Source organism: Hirundo rustica, chromosome 3, assembly GCF_015227805.2.
Source record: "Hirundo rustica isolate bHirRus1 chromosome 3, bHirRus1.pri.v3, whole genome shotgun sequence".
In the NCBI taxonomy this organism is placed as follows: Eukaryota; Metazoa; Chordata; class Aves; order Passeriformes; family Hirundinidae; genus Hirundo; species Hirundo rustica.
The window spans coordinates 83,595,612-83,611,546 of NC_053452.1; the positions used below are offsets into that span (position 1 = coordinate 83,595,612).

Sequence of the window (15,935 nt, forward strand, 5' to 3'; positions counted from 1 at the left end):
AACACCAGTTTTTATCAAAGAGAATTCAAGGAACTACAGAACAGTACCTCTGACTTTTGTGTCGGTCAAATTGGTAGAAGATGTAACAAATGACAGAAAAGAGTGGAGAGGTGAAATACAGCATAGAGGAGAAGGGTCAAAGCAGATTTCATAGACTGAAGTCATCCTTCACAAATCTATTCTAGTTCTGTGAAGAATATGTGTGTAAGGGTGATGAAGTTAATAAATCTTTTTAAAAAATACTTTGATGATATTTTTAACCATAGAGTCTTGATATTAGAGTAAATGATCTCTATTTCACAACAGAGAGGAGTATGCACAGCTCCAGACTCTGTTCTGTTTACTGTATTCATTAATGATTTGAGAAAGGGGATAAGTGATGTGGTGACAACTGCTGCTTGATCAAACAAAATATTTCAGAATAACCAAAAGTTAGACCAACTGCAAAGAGCATTAGAAGGACTTCTTGTTATTAACTGACTGTAAAATAGAAGTGGCAGATGAAGTCTTGGGGCCAGGTATTTTAAATAATGCACCTGGGAAAACCAGGCTCAAATATATGTATGAAATTGTAATTTCCCTATTAGCTATGTGAATTTGAAGTTATTATACATAATTTTCTGAAAAAAATTATAACGATTATCGATAACTGAAAAGCAAATGGGATGCTGAAAGTTATAAGGAAAGGGATAGAAGATAAAATATCTCTTTGTCACTGTTACATATATGGAGTGTTGAATAAAGAGCTCATTTCTGATGCCTTAGTCTCAAGATGATGTAGTAGAAGTAGAAAAGATAGAAAAGGACAATAAGGTTAACCAGAATTTTGAAATGGCTTCTGCACATGGGGAGATTAAATGAGCTATGGCTTTTAGCCTGAGAAAGAGGCTACTGAGATGTATATGGTGCAGTTCAGCTGGAGATGATCATTCCCTGTCTCTCCCAGCCTGTGCAGTATGGACAGTGTAATGGTGCTATTAGACATCTGGCCTGAAACAAACAAGAGGAAGTATTTTTCCACACAGCCTGTAATAGAGCTCAGGAGTTCATTGCTACATGATGTGTCAGATGTAAAAGCAGAAATGCAAATTGGATGGATCTGGAGAATCAAGGCCATTGAGAACAAACTGGCACAGAGCAGTCTCAAACACCTGCTTGCTGGGAATATCAGCTGTGGTCAGCAGGGCTCTCTGTTTCCTGGCAAGAGCATCTCCTGATAGCCACAGACAGAGACTGGCTACAGGAATGAAGGGACCTATAGTTTGATGTGTCTGGTTCCATCCGGCACCGGGCGGGAGATGACCTCTGGCTAGCTCGAGTCAACCCAGCCACAGAAGGTCCCAGTTTGTTTCGGCTTCTCGGCTTAGCAGCTGGACCCGATAGTGTTGTGACAGCCAACAGCAGCAGAAGAGAAAAGGCTGGCTCTCAGCTTAGCAGGTTAAAAGATGTTTATTAGCTCAAGAGCTGAGGAGCAGAGAGGCTCAGAGCTCCAAGCTGAGTGGCTGAGCTGAGTGGCTGAGTGGCTGAGAGAGTTTTTTCCTCCCCCCTACCCCCTATAAGCGGGGGAGGGGTTCCAGGGGGGTACCACAAGACAACAAATCAGGGGATTCAGGGGGTAACAAGGTGTGCCCACCCCCAAGCCTCGGACCACTAAAATCCACAGCTAAAGGAATTCCCCCCAGGGGGCCTATCACCTGAAGCCCTCTCCCTGAGATTTCGCAACCGGGGAGGGTTCCTCAAAGTGATAGACAAGCTGCCCCAGAGAGGGGGGTGGGAGGACTGACACAAAACACCTTGTTATACAAACACAAAAAGGGTTACAACATTGGGGATACAGTGAAATGAACCATAATATAAACTTCTTATAAAAACCTAATAAAACAGTTCTGCACCACCACAGTTTGACTGACGTGTCCTAAAATATTTAAACTTATAGCCGTTCCACCAGATACATGGAATTAATGCTGTTCTTCACTATTGACTGAGTGATCAAAGGCTGGCCTGTGTCAGAGAACTCGAGTGGCGGCTGTGACTCGAAACCTTCTACTAGCAGGAGGTTGTGGCTCTGCTGAGATGAACCCTGCTTTCAGGCTTCCCCAGCACTCCTGCTCTGTCTCTCTCCTGGACTTTCTTTTTCCCTCCCAAGCCTTGATTTTCTTCAAAGATGGGTTTTAAGTTTTGTTCTTTGTAAGGAATATAAGCAGAGGCGGTGCCTCGAGGAGGCACATGTGCATGATTCCAGCACATCCGTGTGTTGGTCTTACAGCAAAATACCTTGTGTTACTTCCTGGCATGCAGTGAGCAGTGCAAGCTCTGCTGTCAGGATCTTTCTCTGCCTGCTTGCTGTGGAGGAAGGAAAGGTGCCCACTAATGAGACAGGCGATTCATTATGGCATGAAACAGACTGACTAGGGCTCCTTTGTAAATAACTTCTGGCTGTGTTTTCTGTCAGGCAGGTGGAAGCTCCTTACTTGTACGCAATAATGACATGTGCTTATCGAAGAGTGATAATGCAAGGAGCAAACAAATGACATTTCTAGTATTAATATGTAAATTACATGCTAAGAAGAAATGATCAAGCACTCCTGAAATACAGCAGCAAGCACTAATTGCATTCCTTACCCTTCAATATGCTGCGCACTGTAGATAGCTCTTTTCCCTAAATGAGCATTTAAAGCTTTAATTTTTTCTGTTACTTCATGAATAAAGATTTCAGATATATTTTTTCCTAAATTTGTTACACTGTTTGCATATACTGCTTTATTGTACCTCATAGAAAGTTGATGTGACCAAGGGTTTGCTAGAGCAGCCTTTGTATGCTCTGATTACCTAGAAATGTCTGTAAGTTATTCCTAGCTTGCGTAAAGCAAGCATTGTGCTGAGGTGGATTTCTGTGCGAGAAACCATTCCAAATAACCCTCATTTGTAAGCACATCCAACCCCATCCTAAAAACTGATTGAGGGTTTTTATTTTGTTCCTAGTACACTTGTTCTGGAAATCTGTTCCAGAACTTCAGTCTCCAGATGGCTGGAAATCTCATTTCTTTGTAACCATTTTCTTCATGTGTCAACAGTGTCCATGGATTTGCTTCTGTTTTCTTGTTGAAGCGTTTATAGCACAGTTGCACCCTCTATCTTGATATGGCAGCTTTGCTTTTTGTTGAGCTGAAGAAGTAATTTTGTAATAGTGTCCCTTTTTAAGGCGAATCCCTATTTTTCCAGTGGTTTTAACCACTATTCTTTGAACGTGGGACAGTCTGAGTTCTTTTTTTTTTTTAACATTAGCTTTTAGGGAATGTATGCGTTGTGTGAACTGGGGCCTTCCTTATCAGAACTTAATCCAACAATGCTGCTCCTCTCCTGTCTGTACATAAGAGGTAGGATGACTGTGAATCTGATGCAGAGTTGTACAAAATGTCTTTCCAGATCAAGCATCTCTGAGTGAAAAGATCCTGGTAGAACAGGAAAGAATACCTCAATATTCAAAATAAACTACATGTAGAATATCCAGAGATGAACTGAAGGAACTTATGTAGGACAATTCAGGTTCATCCTTGTTCCTGTCCAAGGGACTTGTGCAAGCCCAAACTGTGGCCACCCAGCACAGTGCTGTTTGGGTGACAAGTCTGGGAATGTGCAGTATTCTTTTTCCTTACTGTAGCTGTGAAGAAGGATTACAAGGGGGAAAGATTGACATCCTCTTCTAGCAGCTACTTTTGTTGGCAGAAGGAGTGAATTGCAAATGATTTCCCAGCTCCTGTATTCCTTTGCCTGGTCACTGGCATTCACTAAGGAGAACTGGTAGATACTGGAAAAGGAAGGGCCTGGTGGGTGAGACTAATCAGACATCTCTTTTGTACAGAGAGGGAAATTTGTATTGAAGCTTTATTTATGTTTTTGCATGATACCCTGCTGTATCTATTGTTGGAAGTGGTATAAATTAGTTTAAGAGAGAGGATTCCTACCTGCAAGTAATAATGGCAATTAGGCATTAGCAAGCAGCAATTCCTGCATGTAAGACACCTGAGATGCTACATCAGCCTTTGCTTTCTGAAAATGTGAGGTACTATCTGTTCTCACTTGCAGCAGGCACAGTGTTGTTATGTTGTAGTAGCTGTTCAGAGGAGTAGATTGGATATACCTGGTTTAAGCTAGTTTTAAAGGTCCTTAAAGCTCAGTCAACTCATCTGTACTCATTGCACTTGTGTTTGCCCTCTTAATTTTTTAAAGATGGCTTTTACACTGAGTCACTAATAATTTCCTTTTGCTTTAAAGTCCCACTTCTGAATGTAGCAGTGAGGTGCTAGAAAGGGCTGGGGATGGTGTTTTATTCATCAAGAAGCTAAAGGGAGACTTGAGGTGATATCTTTGCCACTGATGAAATTCATTCCCTTATCTAGAAGCTCTTAAATCATCCCTGGCAGAGGTGACGTTATAAAAATAATTCTGAAGAATAAAAGTTCTTGCCCTTGGAATACGCTGCATTGCACCAAATGGTAGGCTTTTATTGCTTTTATCTTTCTTTTAGGGAGTCTAGGTGGATGCTTCAGTTTCCTTTAGATTTCTTAAATCGTTTTTGCAAGCTGACAGATGTTTTCCCCCCTCAAATGAATACCTTGTCAAAAAAGCTGCACAAAGAACAGCCAGACTGGTGTCTGGTAAACCCCAGGGATTTGCTTGGGATACTTTGGGTTCATCCCTGTCCCACTTTCAGGGGCTTTGGGGAACTGAGCCCTGGCTTGCCATTCACCACCTCTGAAGTGGTCTGATGGCCTTCCTCCTTCTGATAGTATAAAGAGATGGAAGCTGACACACTCAGGTAAATTTTTTCATAGAACGGAGGCAGTTTATTGGCTTGTTTTTTTTTTTTTTTTTTTTTTTTTTAGCTGTTAAAGCAATACTTAAGATGTGCTGAAGGTGAATTATGAGCATAAGGATATATGGAAAACCTGCTAGTTAGGACACTAACATCTGTCTCTTTCTGTAGATTATTAAAAAAACCCACCACAGACTGTAGGAGCCAGCAAAGAAAGGATGAAGGTGGTGAGTCTATGCCATTATATTCAATTGGGACCTAATTCAGTCTGAATGGATAGATTCATGCACAGATAATGCTATTTCGAAGTAATTTCTGTTGTTTGTAGTGATTTTTCAGGACATTGGAATATCCCTTTGTTTAATTTGTTCTGGAGGCATGTCAAGTGTGGTTTAATGAGCTTGTTTAAATTCTGGTCAGGATTTTTTCTTCTGTATTAAAACAGAGCATTTGAACTCTTCTATTATGCAAAATGTTAAGTGTGTGTGTGAAAACTTAGAGCTGGTCTGCAGTTCAGCAACAGTAGTAAATAGTTCACTGGTTTAAATTCTGTGTGTCACTAGAGTCAGAAAGGGGCTTTTGAGTGGCTTATGCCTCAGATGTCCAAGGTACCAGCTCTGATTTTAGTCAGGAAAATGAGACATATTTTAAAGAAAATCCACAGCTTAGCCAGGAGAGTTGGCTGCAAATGCATCATATGGTCTAAGAAGCAAGTAGACAACTTGAATAACCTGATTTCTATAGTTTTTTATATATTTTAGATCATCAACTTGATGCAGCTGTTCCTTTTTTTTTTCTTTTGAGTTTATTGCAATAATTTCTGCCACATAGTTTTGATAATGGTTTCCAGAATACTACAAATGGCTTGAAACAGGAGCTGAGAATGACAATGTCTCAGCCACAGCAGCTACTACTGTCCTCTGAGGAGCTGCTCAGTCTTAGTGACAAGTGAGGGCTTCTAATTTAAAAAAAAAAAAAAAAAGCCATTTTACTGCGTACACCTGATTAATTTGCCTGATTTGCAAAACGTGACAAGTAATCCACACCTTCAGATCAGTTCTGAGACACGGTAAATTGCTGGGAGCACTTCCAGCAGCAAAGGTTTTAGCATAATCTAACATAGAGTATAGTGTTCTTTTTTGCATAACTTAGCTTTACAAACTGGCTGCCTCTGACCTTGATACTCTCTCATCTGGACTGTGATAATGGTGAATTTTGAGAGTACTCCTTGTATCTGATAAGGGAAATGCTATTTGGGAATCTGTGGGTGGTAGTGAACAGAGGTGTCTCCTTTAGGAGACAGCTTCCTGCTGTCTGGACAGCATGAAACTCACTTGGGTTTTTGGTTTTTTTCAGGCATTATGCAATTCAGGTTTGTTCAGGGAACTTCTGCATAGGATGAAAGTGTTGCATCAGTTTTGCCTGCCTCCTGGTTGCTAGTTTGTGGCCCTCAGTCCTACAGGTGGGTGAGGTCCCTGGATACCAGGATGGCTTTGGAAGGGGCGAGCAGGGAGGCTGCTCTGACGTGTATGGGGGTAGGAGAAGGCTGTTCCAAAGACTTTAAATCTCTACTGTAACCCCTCAACTACACACATTTCAGCTTCACTTGGCTGCTTTTGTTAAAAAACTGCCACGGATGTAGCATTCAGCTGGACATGACATTTTAAAAAGCTTTCAGGTGGGGGGGGAAAGCAGTATTGTATTCAAAACTGCCACCAGGAGTTTTATCTATCAAGCCTGAAGTCTTAATGGGGCTGAGGCCACGCTGCTCTGACCTAAAGGAGATGTGTTCATGCACTGGAGAAAAGCCACTGACCGCCTCCTAAGGAAGCATGGGAAGCTGGACATCCGAAATGAGAAGTTTGTAGTCTTGCCGGCAGTAGGTCCATGTTGGGAGTAGCCTGTGGAACAGTGCATTGCACTTGTGAGTGAACTGGGAGCTTGCTGTGTCATCACTAGAGCTGCTCTCAAAGATACCAGTGACTTTATTGGAGCCCCATATACACTGTGTGAAAGATTTCTGTCCCAAATGTGATAATGAGCTGATATTTCATTATTGTTTAATTTTTCCATGCACCAGTGTTACTGGTTGAAGTAATCAAGCCAGATAATGAAACTGAGACCTGAGACCCTGGTGTGTGTCCCCGAACAGTGGCCAGAAAGAAGTCATGGTGGCAAAATTTCATCTGATTTCAGAGGGGGCTGGCTGTCATCCATAGCAATAAACTATCCCTGTCCCTAATAGCACTAATAGACAAACTATTTTTAGCTTAACTTTTCATGCTTTACCTATCACTTTATTATCAAACATCTTTCATACTGCAAGCAATTCTACAATGTATATAGAGGTAGTAAAACAAGCAGTGATTCTGTAACTCCTAAAATTCACTTAGAATGATGACATATAATTCTAAGTTTTATTTTGTGTGACTTCCAATGGGGAAAAAAGCATTAAGAGTTTTGTGTTTGAACATTTTCCTTTCTCTGACAGATGTAAACTTTTATTTGATCTTGCTGTTTCATTTTTCAAATAATGTATTTCTGTATATTTAAGGAAACCATTTCAAATCGCTTAAAACCAAAATATTCTCCTCATCAGATACTAAAATTTTTCTTAAGAAAATTTTCTCTGTTTACTTTTGATTTCTAAGGCTTAAAAATGTAAATAAAATGTGAATTATTTTATGTGTGGAAGCTTTGTTGTGGGAAGGTCCAGGTAATCTTTCTGAGAATGGAGAGGGTATGTGTGGAGGTAAGTATGTATATATATGTGTATATATATATATATGTATACAAGGTAAGTATGTATACATACACACACACACATACATATAGAACAGGACCTTGTAAAGAATATAACAAATAAGTTTAAAGAGGAGGGAGACAATAAGGGAGCAAAGAAGGTGGGAATGAAACCACAAGATGATATAAATTATCTGTAGGCTCAGCATGGTGTTTATGAGTCATTTCAAAACACCTTTAATAAGAGGTGTGGGGTGTCCCTGACTGCTGTTAACATGTGAGGATTATTACCTGGCTGATAGATGTCACAGCAGAGGTAGGTCTTGAGGAGAGCTTTGAAAGAGAAGATTTCTATCAGGTCTTTTTCAAAGGGTACATTTTCTCCTTTACATCAGTTGGAGTTCCCAGAGCTGAATCATTAATAAGCATTTTTTTTCTGATGAAGTTCAGAGACCCACAGCCCTAAGAGTGGGATGAAAGTAGAGCTTGAGAGATTTGCCATGTACACAACCCCACAAGGGCTCACTCTTCTCTGCCTCGTTTTCTGGAGAACTATTGTGCATAAATGAGTCATGGCCATGCAGTATAATTCCCCTGCTCAGCATGTTCTTGGAGTGTTTTTCAGGGTAACTTGAGGCAGGCTGCAGTCATGGGAGTGACCTGAGGAGGCTGGTGCTGCCTGTCCTGACAAGCAGAGGGCTGAACTGGTGTGAGTCCTGCAGAAAATCACCAAGTCTGGATCTATGGTAAAGCTTTTAAGTACTTCAGGAAGGAAAACACCATTATGCTAAGCTTATTTCTTAGATCTGTAAAAACCCTTTCGGAGTACATGTGTGTTGCACAGAACCCAATGGCACTGTCCTTACAGGATTGTATCTCAAGAAGAAAAGCTGATTTGGTTCAGTTTTCAAATCCCTGTTAAAACTTTGACTTTTATGCCAAGGTAGTAAATTTTAGTTAGAGATGAATGGAACAGGTGGGAGTTTCTTTTAAAATGGATTTGTTTCTTTTAAATAGAGTTTGTATTTTTAATCTTATATGCAGGGTCTTATCTGTACAGCTTTAGGGAGCAGAGTTTTATAGATAGATATCTACATAACTTGATGAGGCTGGTACAAGGCAGGTGCCTACCTATCACTGAGGACATGGATTATAAGCAACACACTCCTTCCTTTCTGTGGATAAAAGCAGGATATCCACTTGGGCTCACATCTTGCCTTTTATATCTTAACCTATGTCTGCTCATGATGCTGAAGGAAGGATTTATGGATACCTTTTTTGTTACCACAGCAATCATGCAGTGAAAGTGGGAGTCTTTTCTTACGCTCCTCACTTCCACGGGAGAAGAGACTGGGTTTAACATTTCCCAGTAGAAATGGGGCTCCTACATTTGGGCCTGACCTACCAGGACTCACTGTGAAAGAGGATTGCTCCTCTGCTGTAAAATATTAATGGGACAAGTCTAGATTTGTGCCTTTAAATTGAGTCTGCTGAAAGCTCGATGTGGTACAGATTTTGGCACTACTTTGCCCCATTTCTAGCTAGGATGGAACATGTTTTACATGTTATTCAAAGACCCAGATAGATGAGATTGATCTTAATTACTGAAGTGATAATAAAATGTTATGTAGATAAATTTCATAGAGACTAGCAGATGGGCACTAACAGAAACTAGATTTGAGTCAGTCATTTCCCAGTCCTCCAAAGTCTTCCTCTTTGTTCTTATTCAAGAACAACTACAGTCAAGCACAGCGCAATAGCCGGGGAAACTCTGGAGCACTATAGCCCAGGGAGGCAATGATTCTACTCACACTGTGAGCAGTGGTAGCACTCAAACACACATTTATTATAGGATCATGGAATGGTTTGGGTTGGAAGGGACCTTAAAGATTGCCCAGTTCCAACCCCCCTGCCATGGGGCAGGGACACCTTCCACTAGACTGGGTTGCTCAAAGCGCCATCCAACCTAGCTTTGAACACTTCTAGGGTTGGTGCATATCCTGTATGGGATGTCCATTACCCCAGCTGAATGCATGTTCATAAAAGCTGTTTGTCACTTTCTTTACTCACATTAGTTTATTCGTAAGTAAAAGCAACAGCTCTCGGTCTTCTTTCATGGAACAGCTGACAGAAAGAGAGATGTTATTTAAATGGCTAGTGTCTTTGCCTCTTCTTCTTTATTTTTTTTTCCCCCTTTGTGAGCTTCAGAAATTTCCTGAGAATCATTTAGGTGAAAATTGTGCTAACAGATGAATGACAAGAGAACTTGGCTATAAGGCAGCTATTGTGCCTGTGACTCCTATGCTCACTCTCAGCAAATGTGTTTCAGACCATTTTTGGGGTGGAGGCCACAGAATTTTGTGTTCAGGCTGCTGGAAAGGAGAGTCCTGCTGTCATTTCCAAAGAACATGGCAGCAGGTTTTTTTTTCCCCATGAGATATAGGGCTTTTCTCTCTTTTTTTTCCCTAAATCTCTATCAAAGCTCTATTTCTTTGAATATTTTCTGAATAATTTCATGTGTCATCCCCTTTCATTGTTTGTCAACCCTCCTTCCCCCACCCATCTATCCCTGAAAATAAGGTGTGTGTCCAACTTTTGGTTCAAAGACAGGTTTTATTTTAGCTTGCTTTTTTTTTCTGAGCAAATATGAAATATGAAAACATGCTGCATTTGTCTGGTGATCAGTTGTGCACAGTCCTGCTAACTGGCCCCAAGCATTTTGACACGAGCTGATTTCATCCAAGTTTGTCAGAAATGTAAAGATATGAAAAATAATAAACCCCGTATGAAAATAATGAACCTCTATGTGAAAACAGATGGTCAGGTAGAGGAGGCAAAGGGTTCATGACCCACCAGGGGAGAAGCTGATGTCAAATCTGTTGCTTAGACATCAGAGAGTCCAGAGAGTGAGCGGAGCCTTGTGATGCAGGTCTGCAGGACACCATGTTTCATAATTTCTGCTGCTTATAGAGTGAGGGATTTAATTTGTCTCTCTTGAGAGAAACTTTGAACTGTTCTTCTTTACTCCCACAGGTGTCATTGGTGCACTTGAATACATTATTTATTTGTTTGTTTGTTTATTTGTTTATTTATTTATTTGTTGAACTGTCAATTATGATTAATTTAGGTTTTGTTGATGCTGCTTATTGCATAGAAAACTTCTCACTATGGCATCTACAATGTGGAGTCTGTCACCTGATTTTTCTCTGCTATTTTTATGTTTGTTCATACATCAGAGAGGAAATAATGGCTGTGCTCCTAAGAGGAAAAATGACTACTAATGGATGGGGTTGTATCAAATGGATTGTGAGAATGAGATAAACAGCCATCACAGGGCTGAGGTAGCCAACACCAACCACAACAAACTGAATTTTATTGGCAGCAGAAATGAAAGTAATAACCCAGAGAGGAAGATAAAATTATATAGACTTAAATTGACTATGGAATAATAGTCCCATTCCTTCTTATGTTTTCTCTCAGCCAAGAAATAAACCTTTAACATCACATTTTTCTCAAAACATCATTCAAAGATAAAAATAAGTGACTTTGTTGACATCATGTCTGTTTCCACTGAGAGCTCTAGCAAAAGAGATGAAGTAGATATCGTCTTTCTGGAAAACTCAGATTAAAATCTACTGTCTGGCAGTGCCTTCCAAGTAGAAGAATGTGTTGAAGAGTAAGACTTGTTTTATTCCTTTATAAGTAAGTGAAGATAACTATGAATTTAAATGCTTACTTTAATAGGGTCCCTAACTTGTGCTTTGGAAAGAAAGCTTTACTGTATCAGAGTTAGGGGACATATTTCTTTGGTTTTCACTGAACAAACTTTCAGCTTTTGTGGTGTCAGACTCAGTAGGACCAATAACATCTAATACCTAAAATTTTCATAAAGTTTTGAGGCTTTAAAATGTTACAGTAATTTCTTCTGTCTCAAGATATTTACAGTAAGTTTGTAGCACAGGGCAATGATTCAGCAAGGGAAGGGTGATTTCTCCTGCACAACTTATTAATGAGCTGAGTTTATCTTTTACTCAGATGTTTGACTTCTTTCCTGTAATATTTTTGTGGACAACCTTTTTCAGCAAACTTCAAGAGATTAGAATAGAGGTAGGCAACAGGGAATATGTTACTAGAAGGAAAGATGAATAACATGGTTAAAGCTGGTAAGAAAAAAGAATGTGTAATTTTTTCCCTGAATTTTTAGTTTTTATTTATTTTGCAGAAAACTCATTTTGGAGAAGAAAGATGGTGCCATGTTGAAATATCACATTGCAAGTTGTGATGTTGCAGGTTGCAAGCCACCTGTGATTTCTATGTCCATTGAACCCAACTATTCAAAACTCAGCTGTCAGAGGAAAGAAACCCTGAGCCGTAAGTGGGAGTATATTCAAGCCTTAAAAATGTGGGTTTTTTTGGTTACAGTGAAAAATTAAAATCTCAAACATGTTTGGGATTAAAAAAATCTTTAGAGCACACAGCTCAGATAAAAGAATACAATGGTTTTGCTTAAATTTTAAAACAAAGGACTTGAACACAGAAATTTTAACTTTTTTTTTCTCAAATAAAACCTAACAACAATTTTTAGCAAGTCAAGGTGGGAATTATTAATTGAAATTTTCTCACCTGCTCCACACAGAATTCTTAGATAGCTTTCATATTGCATCTGTGAACAGCATTCTCTGAAACGGGCAAGTTGTGCTCTCTGGTCCTCCTTTCATCTTCACGAGAATGTCTACTGCATGCTCAAAGCTTCACACAGCCAGTGCTGCCACTTTTAAGGAAAAAAAAACAAACAAAAAACAACCAAATCAACTGCATAATTTATCGAGATACTATAAAAATTTCAAGACCAAATTTTTGAAGGATGCTTTGACTCATGGCCTCTTTATTATGAACTTAGTTTTATATTGCGTACAAGTTAAACAATTTGGAGATGAGGCAATAAAAATTATGGATTACTGAGGACTCTGCATAGTCAGACATGTTTCCTTCTAACATACCCCTTGACAGTTCCATTATCAACTAATAATTGCATCTCTGCTGTCATATACCCCATCTACTTATTGGTTATTTCACATCACCATGAGCTAATTTCTCCTGTACTAGTGCTGCCCAAAGCTGCAACAAAATGGAAGGCTCACAATTCTTTTTGTTCTCCTTGGAAAAAGAAAAAGGAGTTATCTCTGGAATAAGAGTGAGAGGATCAAGTAATATTGTAATGGCCACAATCAAAGTGGAACCACTGAATGAGTCATTTTGTCAGTGTGCACTGTCTGAAATCTGTCTGGCTTTAGAGTTGAAATAAATCCACCAGTAAAATAACGTCTTATACCTTAAAAACTTTTCTGGCTGTTAGTAACCCAGAGGAAATTCTTCATCTCAATTTTATGAATCATATCAAAACTGATACGAAAGTTTGCCAACGATTGTATATGCTTACTATAGTTATTCTGAAGACTTTACTCAGTGATTGGACAAGAAATAAAAATATATTAAATCTGTATAACCTCCATGTTGATGTATTAGTTGATATCACACACACACACACACACATATATATATATATACATATATATAAACACTTCTTTATTGATATAACTGTCTCTGCCTGGGCAGACTGCAGGAATTTAGTTAAATTAGTGTTGCTATCAAGACAGCTAAACAAAGGGAGAAAAGTAAATGCTAGACACAAAGAAGGGCAGGTAATTTCTGTCACTCCTTTGAAAAGTGGTTTTCCAATCAACAGCAGATTTCTGTGAACAGAGTAGGCATTCTTACAAAACCTACAATAAATGAAATGTCATTTTTATGAATAATGATGCTATTTGCTCTAGAGAATTCTACTTTTACAAGAGTTGGTTCAGAACTTGCTGGTCTTGTCTCCATCAACCCTATGTTTCTCTGCATCAAAGATGTTAACTGAGTCCTATAAAGTAAATATTTAAGGATCTTGGGAATCATTCCTTCAAAATTTTGCATGAGCTTTTTTCAGTAGCATCATTTTTTGTCAAGATGTACTTGCAGTACAATAGAGGAATGATTTTCCCATTGGAAACAAGGAAGCCTTAATTTTTTTTTTTTTTTTTTTTTTTTTTTTTTTTTTTTTTTTAAATTCTGCCCTTGATAGAGCACAATGTTTTTTAGGCTTTGTGTAGGCTGCATTTTTACTCCCTGGGAGCACCCAGACCTGCAAAAAAAAAAAAGAAACAGCATTGCACTAATTCCATTTTCTTGTTTCCTTTCAAGTTTCAGCATCGTGACTGTGCTTGAGCATCTGGACACGACTGTTCACTCTTCTACCAGGGGACCAACTCCCACATGCTCTTCCTTCCCTCACCCCTGCCTGTTTCCTCCTTACTCCCACCCTGAAGTCACTTTTCCTGAGAAATGGGAAGGCTACCATCATGTCCTCATGCTTCCAGGGCAATTTGTGATCTGTCTTTGCTCTCAGAGGTGGGTGACATCTGCTTTCTTTTATGGGCTGGTCGGAAAGCAGCAGGCACAAGGGCCTCCAGAAAGGCTGGAGCTGTCCCTGTGCTGCGTGGGTAACACACGGGCAGGGCTGTGGAGGAGGACTGGTGGGAGGTGGTGGGTGATGGAGCAGAGCCAGGGCCACCCATCCCCAACCTGCTCAGCTGAGACGGGCCTTGAAAGGCTGTAAAATCTTGCATGGATGGTGAACGCTGGCACAGAAAAGGAAAAGCATCCAGCTGCCACGGCTGCTCTTTTCTGGAAGAAAAATCTATAAATGATAGTTGTGCTTTGAGAATGACTTTTTTTCCAAGTTTCTCTGCCTGTTAAAGGTATTTTGTTTCTCTGCCTTTAATAAAAGTACTCCTTGGTAAGCCATTTGTTTCCTGTTGCCAGTGGGGACAATTTGCTCCCTTAGTCCTTTGCTCTGCTCATTGAGTCAGGATCATTTTCCCTGGTTTCTGGGTGAGGACTTTTGCTGCTCTAGCAGTGATTTACTTTAAATGTGAACCCACCTATAACCATTTCCACCCAGGTCCTGGTAGAATGGTTAAGAAATGGCTCATATCAACCACAGTCTGGCGCTCAGTACTGTTTATCCAGTACCTGTTTAAGAGGTGATGGTTAATATTGACTGCCAGGCTCACCAGACTCGAAGTGACAGCTGGAGGGAGAAAGACTGTATCCTTCTACCAAACTGAGAACGGCAGTCTGTGCTGGGGGAACGTATCTGAGGGACAACCAGACCCAACACCTTTGAAGGTGAGGTTTCTCTTGTGCCTGGTCCTGCTTTACCTGCTGAAAGACTTTCAGTGAAACAGTTGAAAAGAGTATGTTAATGCTGTTTCACAGCGTGACACAGACTTAAATCACAGATTTTATTAATTTTTTTTAATAAACAGAAGGTTGTTGAATTTTTACCGAAGCTTCTAACCCTGTCTAGAATTTCAAAACCAGCTTTGGACTGGAAAAAATAAATCCAACAATGAGAGAAAATATTCAAATCCTCCCCCACACACTCCAAATAAAAGCAAAGAGGAAAAAAGTGATATGTCACTTTAATAATAAAGTTAAAAGGCTTTGAGAGGGAGCAGAACTTTGTAGAAGAGAAAGTGATGGGGGTGACAAATCTTGAAAGAAGGGGAAATGTAGTACTATTTTTAAAATTCTTCTATTCTTTTCAGATTGTGCTATTTTGTAGAGCCTTACAGATGACAAAGCAGCTGCTTCCCCTGAGCCTCACAATGCTTTCTCACACACCACTGGGCTGTTTTTTTTTCTTTTGTGTCATATTGATCTTGTCTTGTTGTGCTGCCTCTAACATGCCATTAGGTGCCTCTGGCTGCCAATAGTGAAGAGCATCAGGTTCTTGTGGGTAAACTGCCATTAGGCTCTTCCTGACATGACTTAAAACATTAAAGTTTTTGTTGACTCTTTGAAGATATTTTGAGAGTTTAGGATTACCTTGTTACTGTTTTTACTACTTGTACTTGAAGGAATTTCTAGGGGCCCTTGTCCACATCCATTGTACTGGAACTGCACAAATGAAAATTAAAAGGCAGCCCCTGTGTCCCAGAACTTGCCTTCGAATGAGTGAGACATAAAAAAGGGAATTATTATCTCCAGTTTTCAGCAGAAAGTTTTCCACTGCTACACAGAAAAAAAATTGTACTACAAGCTCAAAGTAGAAGTAATGTGGGGAAAGGAGAATGATACTACATCTATCCTAAAAACCCCACCTTCTTACAACCTTAAAGGTGAAATGATATGTTAAGGCAATAAAACAAGGTCCCCACAGTGGCTAACAAGCACAAACAGGTAATCAGTCATATGAACCAGCTTGGCAGCTCTCATTCATTCTTACAATCTTGTTTACTGCCCCTGGTCCCTGAAAATCAATATTACT

At 39.7% G+C, this 15,935-nt stretch overlaps 1 long non-coding RNA gene across 1 annotated transcript; it reads left to right on the forward strand.

The window, feature by feature from the left end:
• The first annotated feature begins 4,298 nt into the window (after window positions 1-4,298).
• On the forward strand, window positions 4,299-7,251 carry LOC120750815 (uncharacterized). Its single transcript, XR_005700162.2, has 3 exons — window positions 4,299-4,496; window positions 4,988-5,043; window positions 6,173-7,251. It is a non-coding gene; the product is annotated as an uncharacterized LOC120750815 (long non-coding RNA).
• The last annotated feature ends 8,684 nt before the right edge of the window (window positions 7,252-15,935 follow it).